The sequence below is a fragment of the Halyomorpha halys genome, unplaced genomic scaffold, assembly GCF_000696795.3.
Source record: "Halyomorpha halys isolate HHAL.00 unplaced genomic scaffold, Hhal_1.1 Scaffold708.1, whole genome shotgun sequence".
Classification (NCBI taxonomy): domain Eukaryota; kingdom Metazoa; phylum Arthropoda; class Insecta; order Hemiptera; family Pentatomidae; genus Halyomorpha; species Halyomorpha halys.
Window position 1 is genome coordinate 698653 of NW_027113783.1, and position 14873 is coordinate 713525.

At 31.3% G+C, this 14873-nt stretch overlaps 1 protein-coding gene and 1 long non-coding RNA gene across 3 annotated transcripts in view; both read right to left on the reverse strand.

Moving 5' to 3' along the window:
* sprt (PDZ domain-containing protein sprite) overlaps positions 1-14873 on the reverse strand; it is a 149926-nt gene that overhangs the window by 92208 nt on the left and 42845 nt on the right. The window lies entirely within an intron of this gene.
* On the reverse strand, positions 5553-6220 carry LOC136796704 (uncharacterized). The gene is made up of 3 exons (XR_010844450.1): positions 5869-6220; positions 5711-5796; positions 5553-5628 (listed from the first exon to the last, which is right to left on the reverse strand). It is a non-coding gene; the product is annotated as an uncharacterized lncRNA (long non-coding RNA).

The following is a 14873-nucleotide window of genomic DNA, read 5'->3' on the forward strand; positions in this document are numbered from 1 at the left end:
TCCTTTTCGTGAAGGATGCCGCTCACCAGACTTTACAGCCGTACATTAGCAGTGGCCTGAGGATTTAAATATAAGAACAGTTGTTTCTGGTTTTAGTTTAGAATTTCTGTTTAGGACAGGATATAGCATATATATAACATTAGAAATATTCTTTTAAAATCTTCTTCATGAATCACAACACTCGTATAATTTTGTAACCACAACCTGCACATTCAGGACTGCCATCATAATCTTACATAAAGTACATACTTGATCTATCTGGCCAAAAAGGAACATTGCAAATATTTTCATAAGAAACCCAGCTTAGTTATAAACGTAGTAGTATACTATAAAAGAAAAGCTAATTTTTCTTTTATAAAGATCTTGCCTTTACTCCAATAATTTCAAGATACAAAATAGCAAAACCTTAGATAACAACTACAGGGTGTTTTTTTAAGCCCGATAGAACTTGAAATTGTAAAAAAAACACAAAAAATTAAATTGTAATCAAAATTTTTTTTTTATTCGAAAGATCAATACGTGACATTAACATTTGAAAATGATTTCGGGCATATGGGCACCGCGGCTGTTCTTGACGAAGCGCATTCTGTAAAATTGTGTTCAGCGATGAGGCGCATTTTTGGCTTAACGGGTTTGTTAATAAGCAAAATTGCCGCATATGGTCGTGCGATTTGACACCTCTCGATTATTTCCTGTGGGGCTACGTGAAGTCACTGGTTTATGCTGATAAACCAGCAACAATTGACGCCTTGGAGGCCAGCATTGTTCGTGTTATTCGTGACATACGGCCAGCAGTGCTCGAAAAAGTGGCCCAAAATTGGACGTCCAGAATGCGCTTCGTCAAGAACAGCCGCGGTGCCCATATGCCCGAAATCATTTTCAAATGTTAATGTCACGTATTGATCTTTCGAATAAAAAAAATTTTGATTACAATTTAATTTTTTGTGTTATTTTTTACAATTTCAAGTTCTATCGGGCTTAAAAAAACACCCTATACCTCTTCCCTGTTAGAAATGTCTCGTCGGTATTATTTTTTGTGGTGATTGGTGTCATAAACATTCTTTGCTATATAACTGATAATTACAGTTCTTTTCTTAGGTAAGGCCTTAGGAGAACTAAAGAGGACCGTTAGGAAAGGAAAGAAGCAAACCCATTGAATCGTCAGTCGAAATGGCCTTGCAAGGTCGGGGCCAATGACTTGCCGCTTGTCTTCAAGAGGCGATCTTCTGCGTTCAGGAACAGTTTAAGTTTATCTTGTAAACACATTATAACAATATGTTATTAACTTATCATATAGTTATTAACAGTATTTGATCCATATTGGAAATATATACTTGAGAATATCTATCTACTTGAATTATTATTAATTGATGCGAGATGTGACTTTGGTGTAATTTATGTTTTTCAGTCTGGATTGTGCCTTATCTGATGAAACGTTGACAAGCTAGTTAAGTAACACTATATAATTACATAGACATAAATAGATCTATGTTAGAGAATAAAAGTTTTGGATCATCCAAAAAAGTATTCATATATTATAAATAGTAATGGTTTTTTTTTTAAGTGTTTAAAAGATATTTTAATATTTTTTTTATTTAACATATAAAAACTTTATTGTAGTTATTCATTTTGAGTAAAAAATTATGAGTTGTAGAAGTAAGTGAGAGAATATATTTTCAGATCTGGAATAGATTTTAAAAATTTAGAAATCATTATATTAATGACTATAAGGAAAAAAAAAGGAAACCAGTAGGGCTTAAAAGATACAGTTTGAGCATTTATTATTTGTCCTAATTCTCTCATTTCAATTAAAAACTTTAATATTTTATATTCTTCTGATTTTGGGGTAGACCCGGCCGTTACATAGACACAACGGTAAACAGATATGCATCGTTGCAAAATAAGAAAATCATTGACAAGATAAAAAAACGTCTGCACGACACGATGAATTAAACCGCCAAGCTTCCAGGAGTAATGGAATAATAGACAAAATAAATTATTCATCTCACCAACTAATTACAAACCCTTCATTCCAAAAACAAGGTACGAAAATATTCCCAAATAAATAAATAATTTCTAAAATTAATCAAGGAGGTATTAGTACCCGAGGTAGTTGGAAAAAGTAATCTCTATCATCCAATTATCTATTAGATTTATTTATAATCAAAATAGAATGTATTATAATACACATGCTTCAAATACTATGATTCTGAGAGAGAAGAATTTTCTTGAGAATGAAAAAGAAAAAAGAGTAAATTTACAGAATTTTTTTTTTTTCAAATTTATTGATATTTATTATTGGATAATAACTTTTTTTTTTTAAATTAATTTTATGGATTCATGTTACGATTTATAATGAAGGGTGTCAAAATTGTTTTTAAAAGTAGTGAAAACTACTATGGATCACATATAAATAATAATAATCGAGAATTCTATCGCTTGTGTGTTTGATGATTATTATCCTATTTTTATACTAAAGATATGATTGACGGTGAATAATATACAATCATCTATCACGGCCTGACATCTTCATCATTGAATAAATTTATGACATGCGTGCTGACAGACTACACGTATATATTCTTTGAGATATAGTAGTTATTGCTGATAATAAGCTAAAATCTATTTTTTTCTTGGATTTAATACATTGATTCTACTGTCTGTTAATATTCCACAATTTGTTACGTATAATACTCCTTCATCGCTATTAAAATGATCCATCCCCTGGGAAGGACTTTAACTTGGAAAAGTGACCAAAATGCCACTCCCATTGGTTGGAAAGACAAGAAACTGTAATTTTATATATTATTGTATATTAATATTATGTAATTAATATGTATATTATTCCGAATTGTGATTATATTCTATTCCAATTTTCCTAAAATTAGTTATATAACATATTATTCCAAATTTCATAAATCTCTCAATATATTTAATTTTATAATTTATTGTTTAATGGTTTATGGTTTTATACCTTCCCTTACACCAATGATTCCCAACCCATTGAAGTTGGTGGTCATCACTAAGTGAGAAATTAAACAATATGCGGTCCCCCACGACAGGACAAAGGGGATGACCCCCCCTAAATATCGGACCATATTTAAAAATTAGATTGGTTAAAAGTGCACTTTGACTTACATTTATAATTTACCTGTTTAAACTTATTTTAAAAGGACGTTTACAACAGATAACACCCAAATATAAGGAAAGATATATATAAAGAAAATATGTGTTGCCATACCCAGGGCCCTTCGCAAATCTCTTAAGGATCACCGGTTGGTAACTACTGCCTTACAGTTAATATTATTAATTCATTATTGTTACCGCCAAAATATATAATTACCTTGTATATATATAACAGTATTTGAGTTGTATTAGTGTTTAATTTAGTTACATTTATTTTTATTTACATTATTTTAATCGGATTTAGGTATTTGTGAAAAAAAATATGTAATTATATTTGTGTGTTATAATGAATAATAGAGACAGTTGCTAAAGGTTGGTAATCGTCGCTAAGACTTTGACTAGCAACGGGCCGACCATCTTCGTTTCTTTATGCAGTTCCGGCTAATTAGTGGCCATGATAGTGTTTAAACAGCCCCGTCTGCGTTCATTTGGGTATTATTTATTGACATTTTGAGTGCGTTAACAGACATTACAGTCCGAAACAAGATCTTATCTGCGTTGCGACTATAATATGAGTTCCGGCTAATTAGTGGCCATGATAGTTTCTAAGCAGCCCTGTCTGCGTTTATAATTTAATAGTTTGGACATTTTGAGTGCTTTAACAGACATTACAATCCGAAACCAGATACTATCTGCGTTTCAACTATAATATGAGTTCCGGCTAATAAGTGCCCATGATAGTTTCTAAGCACCCCTGTCTGCGTTTGTAATTTAATAGTTTGGACATTTTGAGTGCTTTAACAGACATTACAATCCGAAACCAGATCATATCTGCGTTTCAACTATAATATGAGTTCCGGCTAATCAGTGGCCATGGCAGTGTCAAAGCAGCCCTGTCTGCGATCATTTGTATATTATTTATTGACATTTTGAGTGCGTTACCAGACATTACAGTACGAAACGAGATCTTATCTGCGTTTCGACTATAATATGAGTTCCGGCTAATTAGTGGCCATGATAGCGTCTAAGCAGCCCTGTCTGCGTTTATAATTTAATAGTTTGGACATTTTGAGTGCGTTAATAGACATTACAGTACGAAACCAGACCTTATCTGCGTTTCGACTTGAATATAAATTGAAAAACTAGACCCTGTCTCCCCTTGATAAGTGCCAGTGAGGTCATCTTGGCTTTTAGGACATTTCGACTGTTTGTGAGCCATTCCACCAACTTTGGACCAGTTTAAAATTGCAGCGGTGTAATTGCTATAGACCTCCGACCTACTCATCTCGGCAGCACTCTTCCTCTGACCTATCGGAGTGGACCAACCTTTCTTGGAACAGTATTTATTTGTTTTATTTTATTTTTTTAAATTAGTTCATTTTCTTCTTCATAATTTATTTAGCTTGTTTTATTGTGTTTTTTTTTTTACTTTTACTTATGCATTGTTTTAGTCATCTTTTGTTTATTTTAGTTTTAGTTTTCCAATGTTTAAATTGACCAAATAAATGTTTATATCCGAACCAGCTAGTTGTTTGTTCTTTTTAAAGCCTTATTATTCTTTAATCGTATGATGTTTAGATGTAGCAATGATATTATGAATAATAAACTGGGTAAATCCCATTTTTAAAATTTTTATTGAAGCTAATTTTATATTATTGAAAGAGTGGCAATTAGCAATAATAGTATTACACGTGTGGTATATTGAGCAATATTACCACCTCAGACTTTAGCTATCTGTGGTGTGGAGTAAATGTGGATGATCAGATAATGTCAAATATTAGTGATATTTTAAAAAATAATTTCTACCTAAATTTGACTTTATATTAAATAATTAAATTAGCATTAATATAAATAATTATATAAGGGAGATATTTATATTTCATTGCCAAAAACGATTGTTTTGCAACGGATTCCGTAAAAATATTGATCAAACGAACGCCAAACAGCCTCTAGACCTTTCTCTTGTACCATACCCACCCATTGCTGACCTTTAGAAGGTATTCCTCAATCCAGACGCAGCGGTCGGACCGAATACAGACCACGTGAGTGATAGAACAAGGTGAAACGTAGACTAGTAGTTCCCAACCCTCGTCGGGCCAACAATGTAGGCGTGATTGTATAAATAATTAACTAGGTAATTAATATTTATAATATTTTTTTATAGTATTCAACAGTAGTCGAAAGCTAGACAACTTGATTCATTTAAATTTTACGAAATCATTAGGAAATTCTATAAACTCTCTCATTTTGATGTTGAAAGTTGTACACTAAGAAAAAAAAAATAAGCATTTTCGAGTAAGAGATAGAAATAAGTGAAACCTTTAAATTGGTTAAACAGAAATTTCAAACGTAGGTTGAGTGCCTAATAGATAATAACAGAACAGAAAGAAAACTAAAGAAACTATTTAACAATTAATTAATTTATTATCCAAAATAGTCTCAACACTATATATTTATTTATTTGTCCTACGTTTCGGCCCTTCCAGCCATCCTCAGGGACATCTAAACATTTAACAGCTTATATTACAACTTCACTTTTAAACAATTACAATAACATTATCACTTATTATATAATATAACATACCTTCAACATAAATTTCCTCTCACATTAATTGTTTTCTCCTTGCAGGCTATTTTGCCCAGGTCAATATCTTTATTTAAGTCAAAAACCTATTCCAAAACAGTCCATTATTAAAAGTCATACTTATTATTAATAAGCTTACCAAGCTTAAGTCTAGTTACCTTTCTATTTAAAATTTTAAAAAACCATTCACTTATCTATTCTATAATATTGTCCACACTATAAAAACCCACACCATATAACAAACCTTTTATAACCTACCACCCACATCAGGTCTGCCTTGTATTAAAATTAATATATTAAATTTAAAATTGCATTTTTGTTTCAATCTGGTATTTATTCCAATTCTCAATTTTCTTTTATTAATTTAAATTGTATCCAGTAACAATATCCTCTATTATTTTTATAAATTTATTTTGCTTAAAATTTCTGCATAATGTTGGTTTAAATTCTTAGTATCTGTTTTAAAATTAACTGTGTAATTGATGTTTTCTGATATATAAATTGATTCAAGTATTTTTCTTTATTTTATACAAAAGAAAAATACTTGAATCAATTTAATTTATTTATTATTTGTATAAACAATTCTAAAGAACTTACCAAGAAAAAAAAAATGGATTTTCACTTAATTTAAAATATATTCTTCAAATAAACACTATGATTAATTACTTTATATATTCTTGTTTGAGTAGATTACTAAACCACTCTAGTTTATTCTTAATTTAAAACAAATTTGATCCTTTTTTTCTCTCAACTTTATTCTTTACAACTTTTTATGTAATAATAGTAATGAATATAAAACAACGAAACGTTGGAAAAGTTGTAAAGAATAAAGTTGAGAGAAAAAAAGGATCAAATTTGTTTTAATTAAGAATAAACACTATGATTTTTATTATTTAGGTATTGGTAAATTCAGTGGTAATAATTAAGTACTATACTGTTTGCAACAGTATAGTACAAAGTCGATTAACTAATTTTTTTATTCAATTCATTTTGTATCTACAGATTTCTTAGTAGGCATATTATGTACCTAAAGCGGAAATGAAAAATGTTTCTGGGACAGCTTAGTGCAGCGTCAGTAAGTTTATAAATGATATCAGCTGGGGGATTGACAGCTGCAGAGCAAAGTGAATGGTGACAGGATAGTCAAGGACTTTTTATATCAATGAACGAATATAATTCTCATTCAATCGATCAAACTGTAATCGATACACTACTTGTATAATTAATTAACAATTAATTAATTCCATTTTTATGAATATCAATGAATTTTATCTATAATGATTTGTATTCAAATGAATTGAAATCAGTAATATTAATAAGAAGTTAGTATTATTTATTTAGTGGTTAGTATATATATTTAATGATTAGTGGCTTAGTATTTATTTTGCGGTTGTTAAGTTTAGTAGTAATAAATAATATGTTAATAGGGCATATTTATTTATTACATTTGATACATTAAATTATTTGGCAGCTAATTGATTTTATACAGTAATGAAGAATTATGTATTAGTTTTTATAAAACGTTTTTTGAATGACTATGTTTGTCAAAAATATAATAATATAGCCTGTCGTTTCGATCCAGTTGTTTGATAATGTATCCGAAATTAAATTTTCCCGTTTTGGATTCCATTTTTTTGTTAAGTTCGTTAAAATTGGACATGAAAGAAATAAAGAAATTCTAATTGATTGTTAGAGCTCCTAATTAAATCTATAAATCTAGAGAGAATGTTTGTTCTCAGTAGACTACAAAACTTCTGGACCGATTTCAAAATGTTCCGTGTTGCGGCAAGGAGGAGGGCGAGTTCAGCCTGGAAGGATTGCCTTATTTTTTTTATGATCTGAACTGGTGTACATGTTCTATTTCTATATATAATTAATGTTATTGTGTTTTAGGAAGGGTACGAAAAATATCTAAAATGGACATACTGTTGTGGAAGGTTATTGAGTCCCTATGAGAAGCCTAACTTCTCCATCTTTGGCCAGCTCGTGTCGATATTACGTCGGGCTAAAGGGAACAAGACATCGGAACGGAATCCGGTGTTTATTATTGAAGCTGCTAAACAAGCAATCGTAGAGCCACTACTCAAGGCAGGGAAGAAAGATGACTCGGCTGAGCACTATCGCCCGATCAGTCTCCTCTAGTACATGAGCAAGGTCTTTGAGCGTTCACACACCACTATCTCATGAAGCACTGCATGGAAGAAGCCGTATTACCCCCGGAAAAGACAGGTTTTAGCGAGGTGTCACCTGTGAAGATTATCTGGTGAAGCTTCAAGCATACACCATATAACTGATGAAGAAGAACAGAGTAACGACGTTCATCTTCTGCCAACTGGAGGAGTTCAAGTTTCCGGACCATCTATGCCGACTGTTTGGACGCTATCTTAGCGAAAGATCATTGGTGATTCCAGTTGGCAAGTACTGCACAACTCCGGTCCCTACCATCTGCGAGGTTCCTCAAAGCGCTGGTGCACCGGTGCTGCGGAAAGTCAGAGGTACCACGCTTCAGAGTGTCAGCAACAGTGTCATTCCCGGAGATCTCCAGGCCTCTTCTGTGCCAGAGTTCAAAGGCCGAAGGCACATAAAGTTCTTTGGGCTGAAGGCCTGTTCTAACCCGTTGTTCAGAGCGATCGCACCTCCACCGAGACTTGGGAAGTTGCAAGGCACTGTTACCTTGTTAGACGTCCTCACTGAGGGACGGACTTTAGACTCTGTACAGGCTATAATGTAAATAACTATCTATATGTAATTATTGGTAGGTATTTGATTATGTAAAAAGATGTAGATTCATAATAGCTAAATCTAATATTTGGTGTGACCTAAATAAACAAAATCTAATAAATTTTGATACATAGAAATTAAAATTATTTCTAATGGGTACCTTGAACTGAATAATAGGACCTTCTGTGTATTGTTTTTCTTGAATAGAATCTTACAATAAATAAAAATTCATGTTGAATATGCAATGGCAAGATGGGCGCCTCAGTGTGTACTTCCTCTGTGATATTTCTGAGGCTGTGGGAGGCTGCGCGTGGGCGCACGCACTTACACAACATACGACAAAGAGGTTACCAAACCCGGCCACCGATTTGGTAAATCCTCACTGTCTGACATCTTATTTATTTAAAAATGTCTTTCCTTTATACTCACTCTTTCCGATAATTTATTTGAGCCAATTAGAGGCCATTTATCAGGAGCAGTTTTTTTCAGTGCCAATTAAAAGATTAAGATAATGGATATACTAAAGATAAATGGTTATTAGTGTCCTATCCAGGTTTAATCGTATCGATTATAATAAATATTTATCTATTCGCATTTACTTATGTGAGGATTTAACATAGTGTATTATAATATTATAATATAAGTCATGATAATAACATCTTATATTATAATAACAGTTATAGTGTGGACTAATAAATAGCATTAGAATTCAGCTAGGTTGAACCTGATCCGAAATTGGAAGAAATTACAGTTCCGACAGTCAACCGATCTATTGCAATAACTGAGACGAAGTCGATCCGAAAACTCAACAGTTTCAAAATTTGTATAGCTTGATAAAAAATATTTCCTTCATGAACATCTATAAAAATGAAGTAACTATAATACCACTTTAGCGAACCGCTACATTTTATTTGAACCATTAGTGATGTGTTGAGCTGAATGATTTCAAGGAAATAGGAAATAAAACATATTGAAAAAACTTTGATTTTGAAATGACTATTCTCATAAATATCGAATTTAAATTAAATATGAACCGTCAAATGTGTGTTTAAACTTTAATTAGTTGATTTTTAATTTTATCTGAATTTAAAAACTCAGCAATTGGTGAAGAAAGGTTATGTTTTACATTTCGTATTCTCCAATAAATATTTATAGTGTCTGTGGTTTTTATTATTTAATTTTAGTTTGAAAGGGAAACAGATGTGAAATATTTATCACTGTGTCGTTTACACAGACCAGTTTTAGTAAGCTTGTCTAACATCTACGTACTCATCCCAACAATACACAATACAAACACATGCCACATCTGGTATCGATCTATCTTCTATTTATAATCCAACGGGGCAGCCACCTTCATCCTAGCTGAGAAGATAGGACGTCTTCAAATTTTAAATAAATTCTACTATATGAATTTTTTATTCATAAATATTTTTTAATACAACAGAATGACAGTTAATACAATTTTTTATTACTTACGATATTCTTAGATATTATTGCATTCAATTAAGATCCCATTAATATGACGCCGAAAATTGTAATTTTAAAAATTATATTCACAAAAAGATTTATAATATAAAAAAAAATAACTTCTCCTTTATTTCGAATTATTAGGTTTATGTTCGATGTTTTAAATTAGTCCTATACATAAATTTCGGTTCCCAAGAGAATTTGGGGAATGTCTTTCGTGTTTTGAAAAGTTCGAATCAAATTTAGTTTTTAGTTGTAGAGAGTAGTTCATGAACATTTTAAGGAGATATTTAAATAAAATTTAAGGCAATAATAACGAATAAATGATTACAGTGGGGAAGCCAGAGGTTCAATACCAGTTCAATAACCGATAAGACTATCAGATTTATGTATATAACCTCCATGTAATCCATCAAATTTTTAGTATTTAGGGTCAAGCTTAATTAATCTCCCATCTACGTTTCGTTATATTAAAGAAATTTAGCTAAGTGCTGATTACTGTGTTAGTGAATCGGTCCCGGAAACAACGTGTTGTTCAGTCATCGTGATGAAAACTCAATTGATATTAACGTGATTATAAAGGATAAATAATAAATAATAATAAATTAAAAAAAAAATTCAAACATAAGTGATTCTACAGCAGTGGAAACTTTTAATCTTTATTTTAACTTCTAAAATTATAATTTTTTATATCATTTTTTTCCGTCAGCTATTTCAAGCAAGTAGCCTTACTAGGAGGGAACACCAAAACCTTACAGCCTTGAAAAATCCCCGACCAATATATAAATTGTAGACTTAATTTTTTTTGTAACACCTTAGTACTTTCTTCTTCTGATAATTTCATTTGCTCATTTAAGGTGGCCTACATAACATCATTACATTTTTTAAAATTATTCATACTTCCTTATAATTATCTAGGTGAAGGTTTAGTAACGAAATTATACTAATCTTATAACAAACATTTATGTTGACTAAAAAATTAAACTAATAAAAGTAGTTAATGCTTAAGGAACAGTTCTTTAAGAAGATATATAAAAATTTAACTGTATTTATACGCAGAGATCTTGTATTCAATAGAAGAATGGGAAAACGCAACGAGAGGAGGTCAAGTATGTGGATAGAATATTTATCTGTGTCAATCGAAAGTTTCATATCCTTCCTAAGTGTTTTCATTCTCCTATAACTTTTCAGTAATGTATATTGGAAAGTAGAATAGATTTTAAATCTTAATTGATTTTTGTAAAAAAAAAATAAAATATTAGGACTGTACTAATTAGTATAAATTAAACACAATCATACAAGTACTCATTTTACGAATAAGTTATTTAATAGAAGTTAAGTTAGAGGGGTGTTAACGCGCCCATCTGCCAACCCAAAGGTTCCGAGTTCGAGTCCCCCGCACTAACCGGCATTTTATCAAGCATATAATTATACAATACTCACCCACTCAAGAAATGAGGGGGGTGCAAATTGTTTTTTATAAAATAGACAAAAAAGTTTGCTTGGGTGCATGCCTTGATCATGTGTAAAATTAAAGACAGTTCTCTGTCCATTTTTATAGATGTCGAAATATAGAATTTTGACTGAATGTTTAAAGAACGATAAGTTTAAATTAAAATAATTGAAATTCGTCTCTATAGGTTGGAATTTAACACATCCGTCTTAAATTGGGAATTTAATCCACGTCAAAATATCAATTAACATTTAACGGATACCTTCATGAATGGCTAATAGTAACATATCATTATACGGCTTTTATTTTCACATAACAATTTTTTTTTTAAATAATACTTTTTATTTATTGATAGATATTACAATCTGCCACACAGTTGTGGGCAATAGGTAATAGTGATGAATGATCTCATACATACTAAAATAAGATAAAATAAATAAATGAATAAAAAAAAAAAAAATAATAAAAAAAATAAATAAAAAAAAACTCTCTTAAAATATATACAAACAAAAGAATAAACAAAATGAACATAATCAAAATATCTGTATGAAAACTAAATAAATAAAATAACATAATGATAAAATAATAGAGTCTCTAGTCACATTTACACTCTAATATATAATATTTACACAATCGACCTGAGGATCCCTGAGCCTACTCTATCCTCCACGTGTGAGGGGTAGAGCAGAGCTCAAAAGATCCCAGCGCATCCCTCTCTCCGCATCACTGGTAGTGAGTCAGTTAACATAACAATTAAGGTTTTTTTTTTGTTAAAACGAAAGGCTGCGACTAAGATGTAAATAACTTATTAATCCCCTGAAGAACTAAATAAAATGAGTAAAATTTGAGAAAAAAAAAAATGTTACCAAATACATAATGATCCAGCTGGATGATTCCAGCTACTCCCCGAGCACGAGAGACTTCGCCTACCGGACAAACATTCGATGACAGATGGACATAGAGGACACAGGAGTGGCAGCGTGGGCATCCAGTCCTTGGGTTCCCTTCTTATTAACATCCAATTATACCTGCGTATAATTAGGAAGGACTTTGCTGTCTTCCTGGCGCCTCGGAAGATGTTGAGGGTGTTATATAGGTGTAATTTGGAAACCTCAGTACGACTGTGGTATTTAAGTGTTATCATAAACCATTCAGGCGGTATATATCGTTAACCTGAACGGGGAGAATTAAACACCAACGCCTGGTATGAAAGAATTTATGAAATTATTATACGTGAACGGGGAAGCAAGACCGTTGGTATTTCAAAGAAAGGTATTATCACATTTGCATCTTATAAATTCTTCTACATCCCACATCATTAAAGCTGACTTTGTGATTGGTGTTGTGTAGTCCATCAATAAGAAACAGTATAGAGAATATAAAATATAAACAATGTTATTTTCTTTGCAGGAATACCTTAATTAACAATTTTCAAGAATACTAGTTGTGGAAAAATGAGATACTTTTTGAGGATTTATTTGTAACACTTATCGGTTATTGTCTTATTTTTGTAAACGATTTAATTAATTTTAAATATGTCTGTACTACAAAGTCACGATTGATACTGTCACAGTCCGATTGCTCTAGCAATTTTTATGTTAGCTCAAAAGCAGCTGAAAGTTTGGCTCAATAATATTATAATAGAATATTATAATAATAGAAGATCTAATTGGTTAGTAAAAAAATCATTTTCTAGCTTTTTCTCAGAGTGGGTGACTGACGTGTACAATTTTCAAATTTGAGAAAAATTTACATTAATTACCTCGTAAGGAACACGCAAATTTTACATGTACTGATAGGGCTGATTCTGGAAATATCTCGTCCTACAAATTTTTTTGGCGATTTGATCTTTCTAAACAAAAATATATAAACATGTTTAGTCCAGTCAATATTTTGCTGTGTTTTTAAAGGCCTTTTAAAAAATGCCTAATAATTTCTCATGTATTTCAGTTATCGGAAGGGGAAGCTCAAATTTCCCTATTTTGATTTTATGGCACATATTTCGAAACGGCACCTCACACAGAAAATACAGATACATGCATATTTAAACTAAATATTATTTATATGGTAAATAAATATTACATATGTTTTATGTTTACATAAGTAATTAATTTCATAGAAAGAGTTAAAGCCCTTGAAAGAGAAAATAAAACTGTGGGGTATATCAATCCCGAAATTAAGAATTTAAATTAGTAAACTCATCTGAGCAAACGACTGATATGGAATCCTCACACAAGATTGAAAAGATAGAAAAATGCTTGTCAATTTCGACTATTACATTTACTACACAAACGGTCTAAACTTCCAATCCATTACAAAAGAACTATTATAAGGTCAATCTGGACTTACGGAGTTGAGCTTTGGGGCTCCACTAAACCATCGAATTCCACTCATATCCAATCCTTACACTCCGAAATCCTTCGAAAATCCTGGAGCTCCTTATTTTGTTACAAATCAAGACAACCAACAGGACCTCAATGTCCAATATGTTGCCGATTTGGCCATAACTAGATACCCATCCTTCCATGATAAACTTCTTAACCACCCAAACCCACTTGTTTCTAACCTGGCTTCTCCTTCAATACCTGATTATCCCTCTAGGCATCTGAATTGAATGGGCCCGATATCTTCATCTATGGTAACGTAATTGGAATTCTATCAATGGGTAGATTCTCTACATGTTTGTATCATGTTATTTTATATCGAATAGCAAATTTATTAGTTGTATATAATTTTATAGAGTTGTAAGTAACAATAAATAAATTACTTAAAAAAACAGGTGAAGTACAAGTATTCTTAGAGTTAATTTGATTCTCTAAAACTTCCCTCATGACGTATTTCCTCTTAAATGGGAGGCAAAACACTTTCAGGGGAAGAGCACTTTGGAGAAAAACATAAGGTTCCAAATGTTCCGGTAATTTTAAAATTAACGAGCTCATATCTCGGATTCTATAACAGATAGGAATAAATTTGATTATACCATTTTATAGAGAACTAAATAAGCTTTAATTTTAGTGTTCGTTCTATCTTTAGTGCATAATTAAAGAGTTTTCTATCAAAAGTTGGTATATCCGCTTCTGGTGTAATGGTTTTTTTTACACTAAAATTCTACACCAAAAAAAAAATCTGAAAGAGTAGATTACTTTTAGAAAAACTCTGTAAGAAGTTTTTTTTACTTGAATATATCAATATTGAAGTTATGCTTAGTGAGATTTACTTTCTGCTGAATCAAATTATCAAATAATCTTGTTATGATACGTGTTACTAGAAATTATTTGTAACTCTAAAGTAATTATATTGAGAACTGGAGAAGATGGTCAGGGGGAGGGGGATGCAGTCAGCAGAAATAAAACAACACAAATAAACAAAAAATTATTATTCATACCGAAGTTTCGACCTGATTTTCAGGTCTTCATCAGGGCTATACAACAAAAAGAGACAGCAACCATCATTCAGAGAAACATAAAAATCAAAAGGAATAATATACTAACAAATTAGGAAATATATTATTATTAGAAAATA